Consider the following 12,159-nt stretch of genomic DNA (forward strand, 5'->3'; position numbering starts at 1 on the left):
CCTCTACTCTCTTATCCATCCAGCCTTTAGGGTGAGCACAAACAGTTATGCCTGTCAAACTTCTAGAGATCTTTAGCATTATTTTCCTTTGCTTCATTTTTTACATTCTTTGTTACATTCTGCTACGTTTTACCCTAGACTTATCCATGGGTCATATCAAAATCCATAATTTTAGCTCCAAAACCTGCCCTCGACTTATAGATGAAGTCAACTTATAGTTGAGTATATACAGTACTCAGTAAGGCATCCTGGAGGAAACCACCATTTACCTTGCCTGTAGTAGGTAGGCACACAGGTTAAAGTAGCATTGGCTAGAGCTCTCAGTGCAAGCTTTCTTGCATTGTTTTCTGCAGATACACTGCTGCAACCTGATAATGCAAGTGTCTTTTTCCAACCCTTCTTCACCATTCTCCCAGTGCCAGTGCAGCTAAAAACCTCCAGCTAGGCATATGACAAGAAGGGTTAGGCAAGCATAACACTTAGTAAAACGAAGTTTTTTTTGTCAGAGGCTTTGATCCGAAACACACTGCAGAAATAATCTAGTTTGAGACTGCTTTAACTGCCAAGCCTCAGTGCTAGGAAATTCTGGGAACTGTAGCTTTGTGAGACATTTAGCCTTCTTTGTTAGTGAGCTCTTGTGCCACAAGAAACTACAATTCCCAGAATTCCCTAGCACTGAGCCAGGGCAGTTAAAGGAGTCTCAAACTGGATTATTTCTTCAGTGTGTTTTGGACCTTTGTTAAGTGAGGTATGCCTGAATGTAAGTGCAAGGAGCTGATTCCACCAAAATATGTCCAGTGTCACAGCCTTGGCATTGTTTAATTAAAAGGGGTAATGTGTATAATGGATTTATGCAATGCTTTCAAACAGAAACACTGAAAATTTGCATATAGATTTCCATCATGTTAATTCTTTAATAAGTTTTCAAAGTGCAAAAAAGCTGGGTCTATCATTGATTTGCAAAGCTTAAGTTCTTAACTGGGTGCTTGACAATTGTCTTTGCATCTTTCCAGTCTCTCTGAATTTTCTTTAATTTCTTTCTTTTCAAGGCATCACTATTGGTTTTATAGATATTTCCTGCCTTTAGGAAGCAGGACAATCAAGGATTCAACATTGTCTGAGGTTGTTGTTGTTTGCTGTGCACCATCAAAACATTCTTGACCTATGGTGACCCTGTCATGGGACTTTCCTGAAAAGATTTGTTCGAGGGTGGGTGGGTTGCCTTTTCCTGAGGCTGAAAGAGAGTGTGACTTGCCCTTGGGTCTCCATAGTCCAATGCTCAAATACTGAGCCAGGAGGAAAATGACCTAGTCCAAAACACACTGCAGAAATAATCCAGTTTGAGATAGCAATTGCAAGTACATTTCTGTACCATTTACCAATGTAGTAAGTGGTTTACAAAGTGTAAGCTAATTGCCTCCAACAAGCTGGGTACTCATTTTAGCAACCTGCAGATGAATGGAAGGCTGAGTCGACCCAGAGCCTCTGGCTGGTAATGAACTCACAACCTTGTGGATTCTGAATGCATGGCTGCAGTACAGGCATTTAACCACTGCGCCCCCTGGAACTGCTTTAACTGCCCTGGCTCAGTGCTAGGGAATCCTGGGAATTGTAGTTTATTGTGGCCCCAGAGCTCTGACAGAGAAGGCTAAATGTCTCATAAAACTACAGCTCTCCAAATTCCATAGCACTGAGCCAGGGCAGTTAAAGTAATGTCAAACTGGTTATTTCTGGTAGAATTCAAAGATATAGCCATGCTAGTCATTGAAATCAGTATGTAGAGAGATCCTGTAGCACCATTTTGTACAGTTTATATATTTTTTATAAAGTTTGTTATATTAAAAAACACACATACATACAAAATTACATTAACCCACCACCCTAATCTAAACCAACCACCCCTAAAAGACAATATATATTACATATCACACATTAACATAAACCTTCCTGAGATCCCGTACATGCTTCATTGTATAGTCTTGTAGATGATTCAATATTCCTACAAAGAGAAAAGAACATTAGGAATATTGTGTCCAGTTCTGGGCAACACAATTCAAAAAGGATGTGGAAAAACTGGAGCGTGTTCAAAGGAGGGCGACTAAAATGCTGAAAGGTCTGGAAACCATGCCCTGTGAGGAATGACTTAGGGAGCTGGGGATGTTTAGCCTGGAGAAAAGAAGGTTAAGAGGGGATATGATAGCCATGTTTAAATATTTGAAGGGATGTCATATTGAAGAGGGAGCTAGCTTGTTTTCTACTGCTCCAGAGAATATGATAAAGAGCAATGGATGTAAGCTACAGGAAAAGAGATTCCAGCTCAACATTAGGAGGAACTTCCTGACATTAAAGGCTGTTCGACAGTGGAACACACTCCCTCCTCGGAGTGTAGTGGAGTCTCCCTCCTTGGAGGTCTTCAAATGGAGGCTGGATGGCCATCTGTTGGGGATGCTTTGATTGAGAGTTCCTGCATGGCAGAATGGGATTGGTCTTGATGGTCCTTGAGGTCTCCTCCAAATCTATGATTCTAAGTTCATAAAATGTGAAAGAGAGGTTGGTCTCTCTTATCAAGGTATAAAATGTATAAAAAGGTTGAAATATTTGCAGGAAATTTAGAACCGCTGTGTGAATCTGGGTTTTCTATGAAAGTATTTTGATTTTGAGTGTAAAACTACAAGCTTCTTCATGTAAGAAACTATGTATTTATAAGTTTAGGCAGTAAGTAGGTAAAAATCATAAATGAAAAATTGAATTATATACAGTTTATATTTTATGACTTTTAGATTGTGCGCCATTGGCAGGTTATATGCTGTTTTGACAATGCCTGTAAAGTGCCATGCTATATAAACACATGTATGATGCTGCATAAATGAACATTAATAGTTATGTGAAGCTGAAGACAAGCTAACAATAATATATTGCTATTATTATACTATGTTATATATTAATACAATATATTATGTATTGGTATAATATATATTAAAATACATTATAATATATTATAGATTAATATAAATTTATTATTATTAAATAATAATAATAATATATTAATATGTAATATATCATATCAATACATAATATAATACAATATAGTAATATTAATATTAATATTTTAGTATTTTAAACATCTATCTATGTATAGTAATATAGAATATCAATATATTATGCATTGATATGGTATATATTAATATAAATATATTATTGTCATTATTAAATAATATATTAATATATTTTATTATATTATATATTAATATAATATTGTGTATTTATATAATATATTATATAATAATAATAATAATAATAATAATAATAATAATACCTTTGAGACTAAAGAAAGAAGTTGGCAGCATGGGATTTCCTAGACTGGAGCCTACTTCCTCAGATGGATATGGATTATTCCTGCAGTGTGTTCTTCCTGCTTAGAAGAGGGCTCCCGGGGCCGCCGCCGCCGCCGCAGGAGGGTCGGGCGCATCCCATTGACGTCACTGACGCCGTTGCCCATCGTGGGCAAGGTCTTCCGGGATAACATCCGGGAACTCGAGCTATGCCCCTCCCACCGGCAGCGCCGTAGAACGTGTGGCGATGGGGCTTCTTGTTCTTCGCTCAGAGTGCGTGAGCGGCGGCGGCCAACGCACGTTTCGTAGGCTTCAGCGCGTGTATCAGATAACGGTCAATGCGTGGATGTTGAAGCCTCTCGCGCCCTCCCGCCCAGGTAGTGGATACTGATGCTGACCTCCCACAGAAAAGAAGAGAGAGGTGCGGGGGGGTTGCCTCAGAGGGGGCTACTGAGCGGTCCCCAAACTGTGCCCTTTAAGAGGTTTTGGACTTCAGCTCCCAGAAGCCTCGGCCATGTTGGCCAATAGCTTAGGATTCTGGGAGTTGTAGTTCAAAATCTCTTAAAGGGCACAGTTTGTGGGTGAGAAGGAGGAGGGCAAGGCACATTTTATTATGTATTGATATAATATATTACATATTACTATAAATTTATTATTATTATTATTTAATAATAATAAATGTATATCAATCTATAATATATTATATCAATGTATATTAATCTATATTATATCAATACATAATACTGTATATTAATATATCAATACATAATACTGTATATTAATATATCAATGCATATTAATATATATTACATATATAAATAATATATTATATTAATATATAATATAATAACAGTAATATATTACTATATTGTTAGTTTTTATTCGACTTCACATAACTGTCAGTGTGGCATACAAGAATGTAGGACGGTAGAAATGTCAATTCGTGCTAGCCCTGCACAAAATGGAGGACACTGTGCAATTCCTCCTCTGGAGAGAGGAGTCTGGGGCTGGAGGACATCCTCTGGTCTCCTTGCTCAGGCTTCCAATTGGAAATGTATAATCCATTGGAAAGTTATAAACCGTGGGGATTTTGCTTTCCTTGACAATACTTGTGGTTTCTGGAAAATAGCTAGGATCCTATTGCGAGTTTCCCAGCAGAGCTCCAGTCTGGAGCCACAACACACCACAGCTCCCAGAATCCCACAGCATTGGGCCAGGGCACTTAAAGCGGTATCACACTGAAGCGTGTCCAAAGGAGGGCGACTAAAATGGTGAAGGGTCTGGAAACTATGCCCTATGAGGAACGACTCAGGGAGCTGGGGATGTTTGGCCTGGAGAAGAGAAGGTTAAGAGGTGATATGACAGCCTTGTTTAAATATTTGAAGGCATGTCATATTGAGGAGGGAACAAGCTTGTTTTCTGCTGCTCCAGAGACTAGGACACAATGGATACAAACTGCAGGAAAAGAGATTCCTCTTCAACATTAGGAGGAACTTCCAGACATTAAGGGCTGTCCGACAGTGGAACACATTCCCTCGGAGTGTAGTGGAGTCTCCTAACTTGGAGGTCTTTAAGCAGAGGCTGGGTGGCCATCTGTCAATGGGGATGCTTTGACTAAGAGTTCCTGCATGGCAGAATGGGGTTGGACTGGATGGTCCTTGTGGTCTCTTCCAACTCCATGATTCTATGTTTTCTGCAGTGTGGATGCAGCCCCAATCTGTTCCCTTGCACTTTGTCTACTTGTAGCAGTCACCACTCTGTCAGAAGGAGATGGCTCCCCAGGGAAAGAAGGTTGTTTTAAAAGGAGAAGGAAGTGTATGTGTAAGGCTCATTAGCCACATAGACATGTAAACAAGCAATTTGCTGAGCATTTATGTGCAAGAGTTACTGCATTTTACAGAAATAACCCCTGAAAATATATTTCTGTAAAATGCAAAAGAGCAGCTAATACAGTAAGATGTTTAAATTCATGAGGCTACATCATAAAATACTAAAGAATAGAGATGTAGAGAGATCTGGTAGCCCCTTTGAGACTGACTGAAATAAAGTTGGCAGCATGAGCTTTCCTAGACTAAAGTCTATTTCCTCAGAAAGCATCTGAGCTACATTATTATTGTTATCATTATTATTATTATATCCAACTGCATCTGAGGAAGTAGACTGAAGCCTAGCAAAGCTCCTGCTGCCAACTTCTTTCTTTCATTTGATCTTAAAGAGGCTACAAGATCTCTCTGTGTACTAACATGGCTATATCTGTGAACTGTACCACTAAAGAATGGAGAGAAGAGCATTCTTTTCCCCCAGTTTCTTCTTGAAAGGTTGGCAAAGTTAGTGGACCGGTTTGGGGGGGAGGTTCCAAAGAGGAAGGCAAAGTTAGGGAGGAATCTGAATGGGTCTTCTTGAGTCAGATGGCCAAATACATTGGCCAAAAATAAAAGTGGGCACGTCTGCTAGCCAGTACAGGCTGGCTGCTGCAGAGAGGAATAGAAGGTCATTTAAGGCTGAACAGTTGTAAATTGGATGCTGCTCCACAATCCTGTAATGACATTGTCTCACAGTTGGGGCTTCTTACAATGTTTTGCTGGAAGCTGTTGCATCCTTGTCCATTGTGCATGATATATTGCTAGCATATTGTTCATGCTCTCAGTGCAAGCACGATAGCAAGATAACTGCAGTGCAGCCATTTTGTAAGGTCCTGTCACTCTCCCCCCCCCCCGCCCCCCCATCTCACTGGTTTCATTTTTGAGGTCATGTGCAAGGGAGTTGGCTAACTCTATTAGTGGCCTAGAAAGAGAAACACTGATTGATTTGGAACATGGAAGTGGTGTTTATCTTTATTAGCCCCTCTGATCTTTATTTGTTAATGGTGTCGACCACAGTGGGAAGCTGATGCAATTTAATCTTATTGATAGTTTGAAATGTAGGCTTTGCAATAGGACATACCCTGTGTAGAATTAAAGGGAAATAAATAAACTTGCCTTTAAAAGAAGGGTATGTGTGAATGAATATTTGTATGAATATATTTGCAGAAACTTTAAATTTGCCAATGAGGAGTAAGCTTCAGAAAGAGGAGTTGTATGGTACCCAAAATGCCAGGGTCCCAGAGGACACCCACAACCAATATTTAATAGGGAGAATTTTATTGGCCAAGAGAAGCTGCTGAGAGGGCTTTGGGCAGCTATAAGCCTGTGTATATACTCGTCCCTCCACATTTGCAGCTTTGAATTTTTCATCACGGATTTGATTAGTATGTTCTCGCTAGGAATCTCTATGTCCTCCAGTGCAACTCTGTGGTCCGCTTTAACCAAACATTGCACTGAAGGACCTAGAGATTTCTAGAGAGAATTAGACACTAGGTATTTTTGGTAGCTCCTCTAGTGCAGTTCTATGGTCAATGTCTGGCAGATGTTGATCGCAAAGTTGCACTGGAGGACCTAGAGATTCCTAGAGAGTTGTTCTCCCAGGTCAAAACATAGTGTTTTTGTTATTTGCACTTTTTACACATTCACAAGGGTCCTGTGCCCCTAACCCCAGCAAATGTGGAGAGATGAGTGTACCAGTTCCAAGAAGCAGAACTCCAGAATTACAAGGTCCAAATGTAGTTTTATTTATAACAGCAAATGGAAAATAAACTTTCACACAAAACACACTGTGTGTGTCCATGCGTGTGCCTTCAAGTCAATTTCATATGGTTTTCTTAGGTAAGGAGTACCTAGAGGTGGTTTTGCCAGTTTCTTCCTCTGAAATATAGGGCCCAAACAGACAGGACAAAATAAAGCTGCTTCGGGTCACTTTGGAGGTATGCTGTTTAAATGACACGCACATCTTAATAGGCCAGAAGCTGCACTAAAGCTATGCTCCAGCCTTTAGAACTGGAGTGTGGCTTTGGTATGGCTTCTGGCCTCTTAGGATGCATGCATCATTTAAACAGCGTACCTCCAAAGCGACTCGAAGCAGCTTTATTTTGGCCTGTCTGTTTGGGCCCATAGCCTACAGCACCTGATACTTGGCAGTCTCCCATCCACATACTAACTAGTTGGCCCTGCTTAGCTTCCAAGGTCATGCAGGATCTTGTGCCTTCAAGATATTTAGTCCCCCTCATATTACCACTACTGTTTGAAAACTAGGGGAAATTCTGAACTCTTTTAAATTAGAAAATGGGCCAACTAATAGCTGTTTTTATTTATTTGTGGGAAGATCTATCATTAATGGCACTACAGGATAATTTTATACTACAGAAACAAATCAGTCCTGGCTGAGAAACTGTTCCCCAATGAAGGATTAGTATTTTGAGACATGCTCTGTAGCATGGCTCCTTAGTGTAGCAGTGGTGCTTGCAAACACATTTCACACACATATAAAAGAACTAGTGGTATAAAATGTGGTATACATTGTGATTTTCAGGATTGCAGCGGGTGATACTGTACCTGATTCCAGAATCAGAGTTTCCAGTTGGCAAGGTTCTGTGAGAGGAAAGTGGCTCAACGCACTTCCTGTCTGTCTGAGTTGGCCAGTAATTGCTGAAGAGGCATCACAGGATGATTTTCTACTACAGAAACAAATCAGTCCTGGCTGAGGAAACTGTTCCCCAATGAAGGGTTAGTATTTTGAGATATGCTCTGTAGCATGTCTCCTAAGTGTAGCTGTGGTCCTTGCAAACACATTTCACACACCTAAGTTCGCCATCTGTTGTTTTTGGGTTTTTAACTCTATTGTGTGTCAGTGTTGGGTATAGCTTACTCTGTTGTATGGTGCTAATATCCACTTAGTTAGAATAATAGAATCATAGAGGTAGAAAATACCTCTAGGGTCATCCAGTCCAACCCCCTGCCATGCAGGAAAACACAGTCAAAGCACCTCTGACAGCTACTGTTTAAAAATCTCCAAAGAAAGAGAGACAGCCATACTGAGAGTGTGTTCCATTGTTGAACAGTTCTTACTGCCAGGACATTCTTCCTAACGTTGAGGTGGCATCTCTTTTCCTATTGATTGCATCCCTTGTTCTGTGTCCTGCTCTGAAACAACAAAGAACAAGCTTGTTCCATCCTCAACTTGACATACTTTCAAACAGGGGTAGGCAACCTTTTTGAGCCGGGGGCCGGGTTGCTGTCCCTCAGACAACTGGGGCGGGGGGGGGGGGGGGGCTAAGCCAAAAAATAAATAATCAAATAATTTTAAATAAATAAATAACTATATAAATAAACCAGGACAAATGTAGGACAAAATTTTCAAATGGAAGATCCTTTTTTTAAAAAATGGAGGACATGCAAAAAAATTTGCTGATTTTTAAAAAAATGTTAATATAAATGCATGTTTCTGAGGCTTCTATAGACAATTGCCCCCCAAAGGCCCTGGCGGCAATCGGTGGCAGTACCCTAGGGCCAGTCCCAAGGCCTTGCCGGGCTGCATCCGGCCCGCGGGCCACAGGTTGCCTACCCCTGCTTTCAAATATTTATACCAGGCTATCATATCACCTCTTAAACTTCTATTCTCCAGGCTAAACATATCCAGCTCCCTAAGTTGCTCCTCATAGGACATGGCTTCCAGACTTTTCACCGTTTTGGTTGCCCTCCTTTGGGCACGCTCGAGATTGCCAACATTCTTTTTAAATTGTGGTGCACAGAGTTGGACGCAGTATTCCAGATGAGGCCTGACCAAAGCAGAATAGAATGGTAATGTTACTTCCCTCAGGCTGGACACTATACTTCCATTGATGCAGCCTTGAAAACATTGGCCTTTTTGCTGCCGCATCATACTATTGATTCCTGTTCAACTTGTGGTCTACTAAGACTCCTAGATCCTTTTCACATGTAGTGTTGTTAAGCCAGGTGTCTCCCATCCTATATCTCTGCATTTCATTTTTTTCTCCCTTACATTTCACCGTGTTGAAATTCATTTTGTTAGTTTTGGCCCAGCTTTCTAATCTATTCAGGTCATTTTGAATGTTGGTCCTCTCCTCTGGTGTATTAGCTACTCCTCCTGATTTGGTGTCATCTGCAAATTCTATAAGCATGCCCTGTAGTCTTTCATCCAAGTCATTGCTAAATATGTTGAATAGCACTGGGCACAGGAGAGAACCCTGTGGCACACCACTGGTCACTTCTCTTCAAGATGAAGAGGAGCCATTGCTGAGCACCCTTTGGGTTCAGCCAGTCAATCAATTACAAATCCACCTGAACAGTTGCATTGGCTTGCCCACATTTTACTAGCTTCTTCTCAAGAATATCATGGGGGACCTTGTCGAAGGCCTTACTGAAATCAATATATGCTATTTCTACAGCATTCTCTCCATCTACTAAGCTGGTAACTTTATCACAAAAGGAGATAAGAATTGTCTAGCATGACATGTTTCTTAGAAATCCTTGTTGACTTTTTGTGATTATGGCATTCCCTTTTAAACGTTCACAGACTTTCTGTTAATTATCTGCTCTAGAATCTTCCCTAGCATTGATGTCAGAATACTGGGTGATAATTCTTGGGATCCTTTTTGTTCCCCTTTTTGAAGATGGGGACAACGTTTGCCCTCCTCCAGACTGCTGGGCTTTGAGATTATTTCTGCCAGTTCTTTTAATACCCTTGGATGTATTTCATCTGATCCTGCAGACTTGAATTCATTTAGATTAACCTGATATTCCTTTTCTCCCTCATTCTGTGCTGTATTTCCCCTACTGCATCATTTGCTCCATGTTGCGCAGTTTGAGCGCCCTTTTCCTTTTGTGAGGAGACTGAGATAAAGTAGGTATTGAGTAGTTCTGCCTTTTCTCTGCTTCCTGTTAGTATTTCACCATCTTCTCCTCACAGTGGCCCTGCCATTTCTTTCTTCTTCTCTTTGCTATGGACATACCCAGAAAAGCCCTGTTTATTGGTCTTACCCTCTATAGAGAGCTTGAGCTCGTTCTGTGCTTTAGCTTTTCTGTCTTCCCCCATTACACATGCTAGCTATCTGTTAGAATTCCTCTTTGGTGGTTTCCCCCTTTTCCCATTTCTTACACATGTGCCTTTTAAAACTTAGCTCGGTTGAAAGTTCTTAATCACCCCTCCTGGTTTCTTGAGACACCTCCAATTTTTCCTCCTCCACAGTCAGGGAACAACCACAGACAAGGCTTTTTCCCAAGTCCTCACCAAACGCACCTTTGGAAAAGAAACAGGATAGCCAGTTAGAAGGGAGAATTGGCTCTGGTTTGGGTGAACATAATAGAACAAGATATTCAAAAGTTCATATAGTGTCCTACTGAGCTTCAGTAAACCCAGACTTGTTATTAGCATTTTTATAACTGTCTCTGGCTGTTTTTGTCAAGCCTGACAAGAGGTTAGGCCATTCCTACCATAACAAGCCAGAAAGCAACACAACCATAGGTCCACATATAAGAGGTCGCCCTGAAGCCCATGTACCCAATTTAGGAAAGGATTAAGAGGGGGAACAAGGGCAGGATGAGTGGCAGGATTCCAAAGCTTGGAACTGTGAAGCCAACCTGGGGAAAGGGATCTGTCACAGCTCTTTCCTTATAACTTCTGGTCAGAACTAATCATCCTGTAATTTCTATTGACTCTAACTTGACTCCCATGATTTTATTTGGCCTATGTATGGCCAAGTATTGATCCAACCCTGTATATGGAGTCCTTGCTTTCAGTATTTTAGTTAAGCAGCTAATATATAGAAAGTTTGTTCTTGCTAAATAGGATGTAATTATTCAAGCAGTTAGTGATGCTTCTAGAGATTACATTCAATGTAGCAGTATTTTATTTTGATGCTGCAGTGGCTTCTGACTTGTGCTCATTATGCCAGTGTTTCAATATGTATGTAGTTGCCTATAATAATCACAAAATAGCCCTTCATGTTAAGTGATGGAAGCCCTGGAATGTTTTTGTCTGGATGGCCAGAAAATGGGAGGAAAAAATGCAAGCAGCTGGAACTTTTTAGTTTTTCATTTTGTAGTGGTGGTTTTTGGAGCCTAACTCCAACTGTAACCTAAGCATTATCTACCTTAATTCATAAAGCAAAGCAGAACAGGACATTTTTAAACACACACACACATCAAGACTTCCTTCCTTCCAAAGCTCTTGGGCATCTAAGCTGCAATTCCAAACATTATTTTCATTTATTTATATAGTACCATCAGTGTACATCCAAGTGTGTTTAGCCTGGCTGTGATTCCTTTGCAGATGCTCAGATGCGCTCTCTCCTTGCCTATGTGTTTGGAATACTGTTGGTGCACACCACACACATAAAGATCCATTATGTGTGCAGTTTTCTCAGTGTTCACAGAAGGAGGCAATGGCTACAGCTGGCTCTGCGCCATCTGTTTTTCAAATGCCTAGCTTTGGTGGATGGGGTCTATGTGTTCAAAGTGATGGTCCTTGGACTGGTGCTGGTCCCCAAGCCATTGGCTGCTACTCCTTGGTGAATTTCCAGGAACAAAAAAGCAATTGTATCCAATTGTCAAAAATATTGTGCAATATCTGGCACAGTGTATAAAAATAACTACTGGTCCACCACATGAAATAAGCCAAGAAACACTGGTATATGCAATTCCCTGTACAGTGCTTTAGCTCTGAGCCCACAGGAGGGTAGGCAATTGGCAAACAGGTGGCATGGAAATACTATCTCTTTCCTTCAGCCTCCCCCACCAACCTTTTCTCCCTTTCCTCATCACTGGTGAACCTGCTGCCTTTTTCTTTTTGCCACAGCCACCTTTCTAATCACCATTATAGTAGTATTTGAAGACACAGCTGTGTCAGTCTTTTTCAGTATAAAGGAATCTTGTAGCACTTGAGGCTGAGAAAAAGAAAGTTCTAGCATACCGGTAAGTTTTCACAGACTCTAATC

At 40.7% G+C, this 12,159-nt stretch overlaps 1 protein-coding gene across 3 annotated transcripts in view; it reads left to right on the plus strand.

The window, feature by feature from the left end:
- The window catches only part of FAM53A (family with sequence similarity 53 member A), a 37,261-nt gene that overhangs the window by 7,072 nt on the left and 18,030 nt on the right, over positions 1 to 12,159 (plus strand). Inside the window, exon 1 of one of the 3 annotated variants that reach the window (XM_089510959.1) lies at positions 3,554 to 3,709. The exons of 1 other annotated variant lie outside the window; for it this stretch is intronic. The gene's annotated coding sequence lies outside the window, so the exon portion shown is untranslated. Of the gene's footprint in view, positions 1 to 3,553; positions 3,710 to 7,628; positions 7,931 to 12,159 lie in introns of those variants that run through there. One more of the 3 variants, XM_089510961.1, reaches the window with a different exon arrangement.

This window comes from Sceloporus occidentalis, unplaced genomic scaffold (genome assembly GCF_023333645.1).
Source record: "Sceloporus occidentalis isolate IW3139 unplaced genomic scaffold, rSceOcc1.0.p SCAF_2, whole genome shotgun sequence".
Classification (NCBI taxonomy): domain Eukaryota; kingdom Metazoa; phylum Chordata; class Lepidosauria; order Squamata; family Phrynosomatidae; genus Sceloporus; species Sceloporus occidentalis.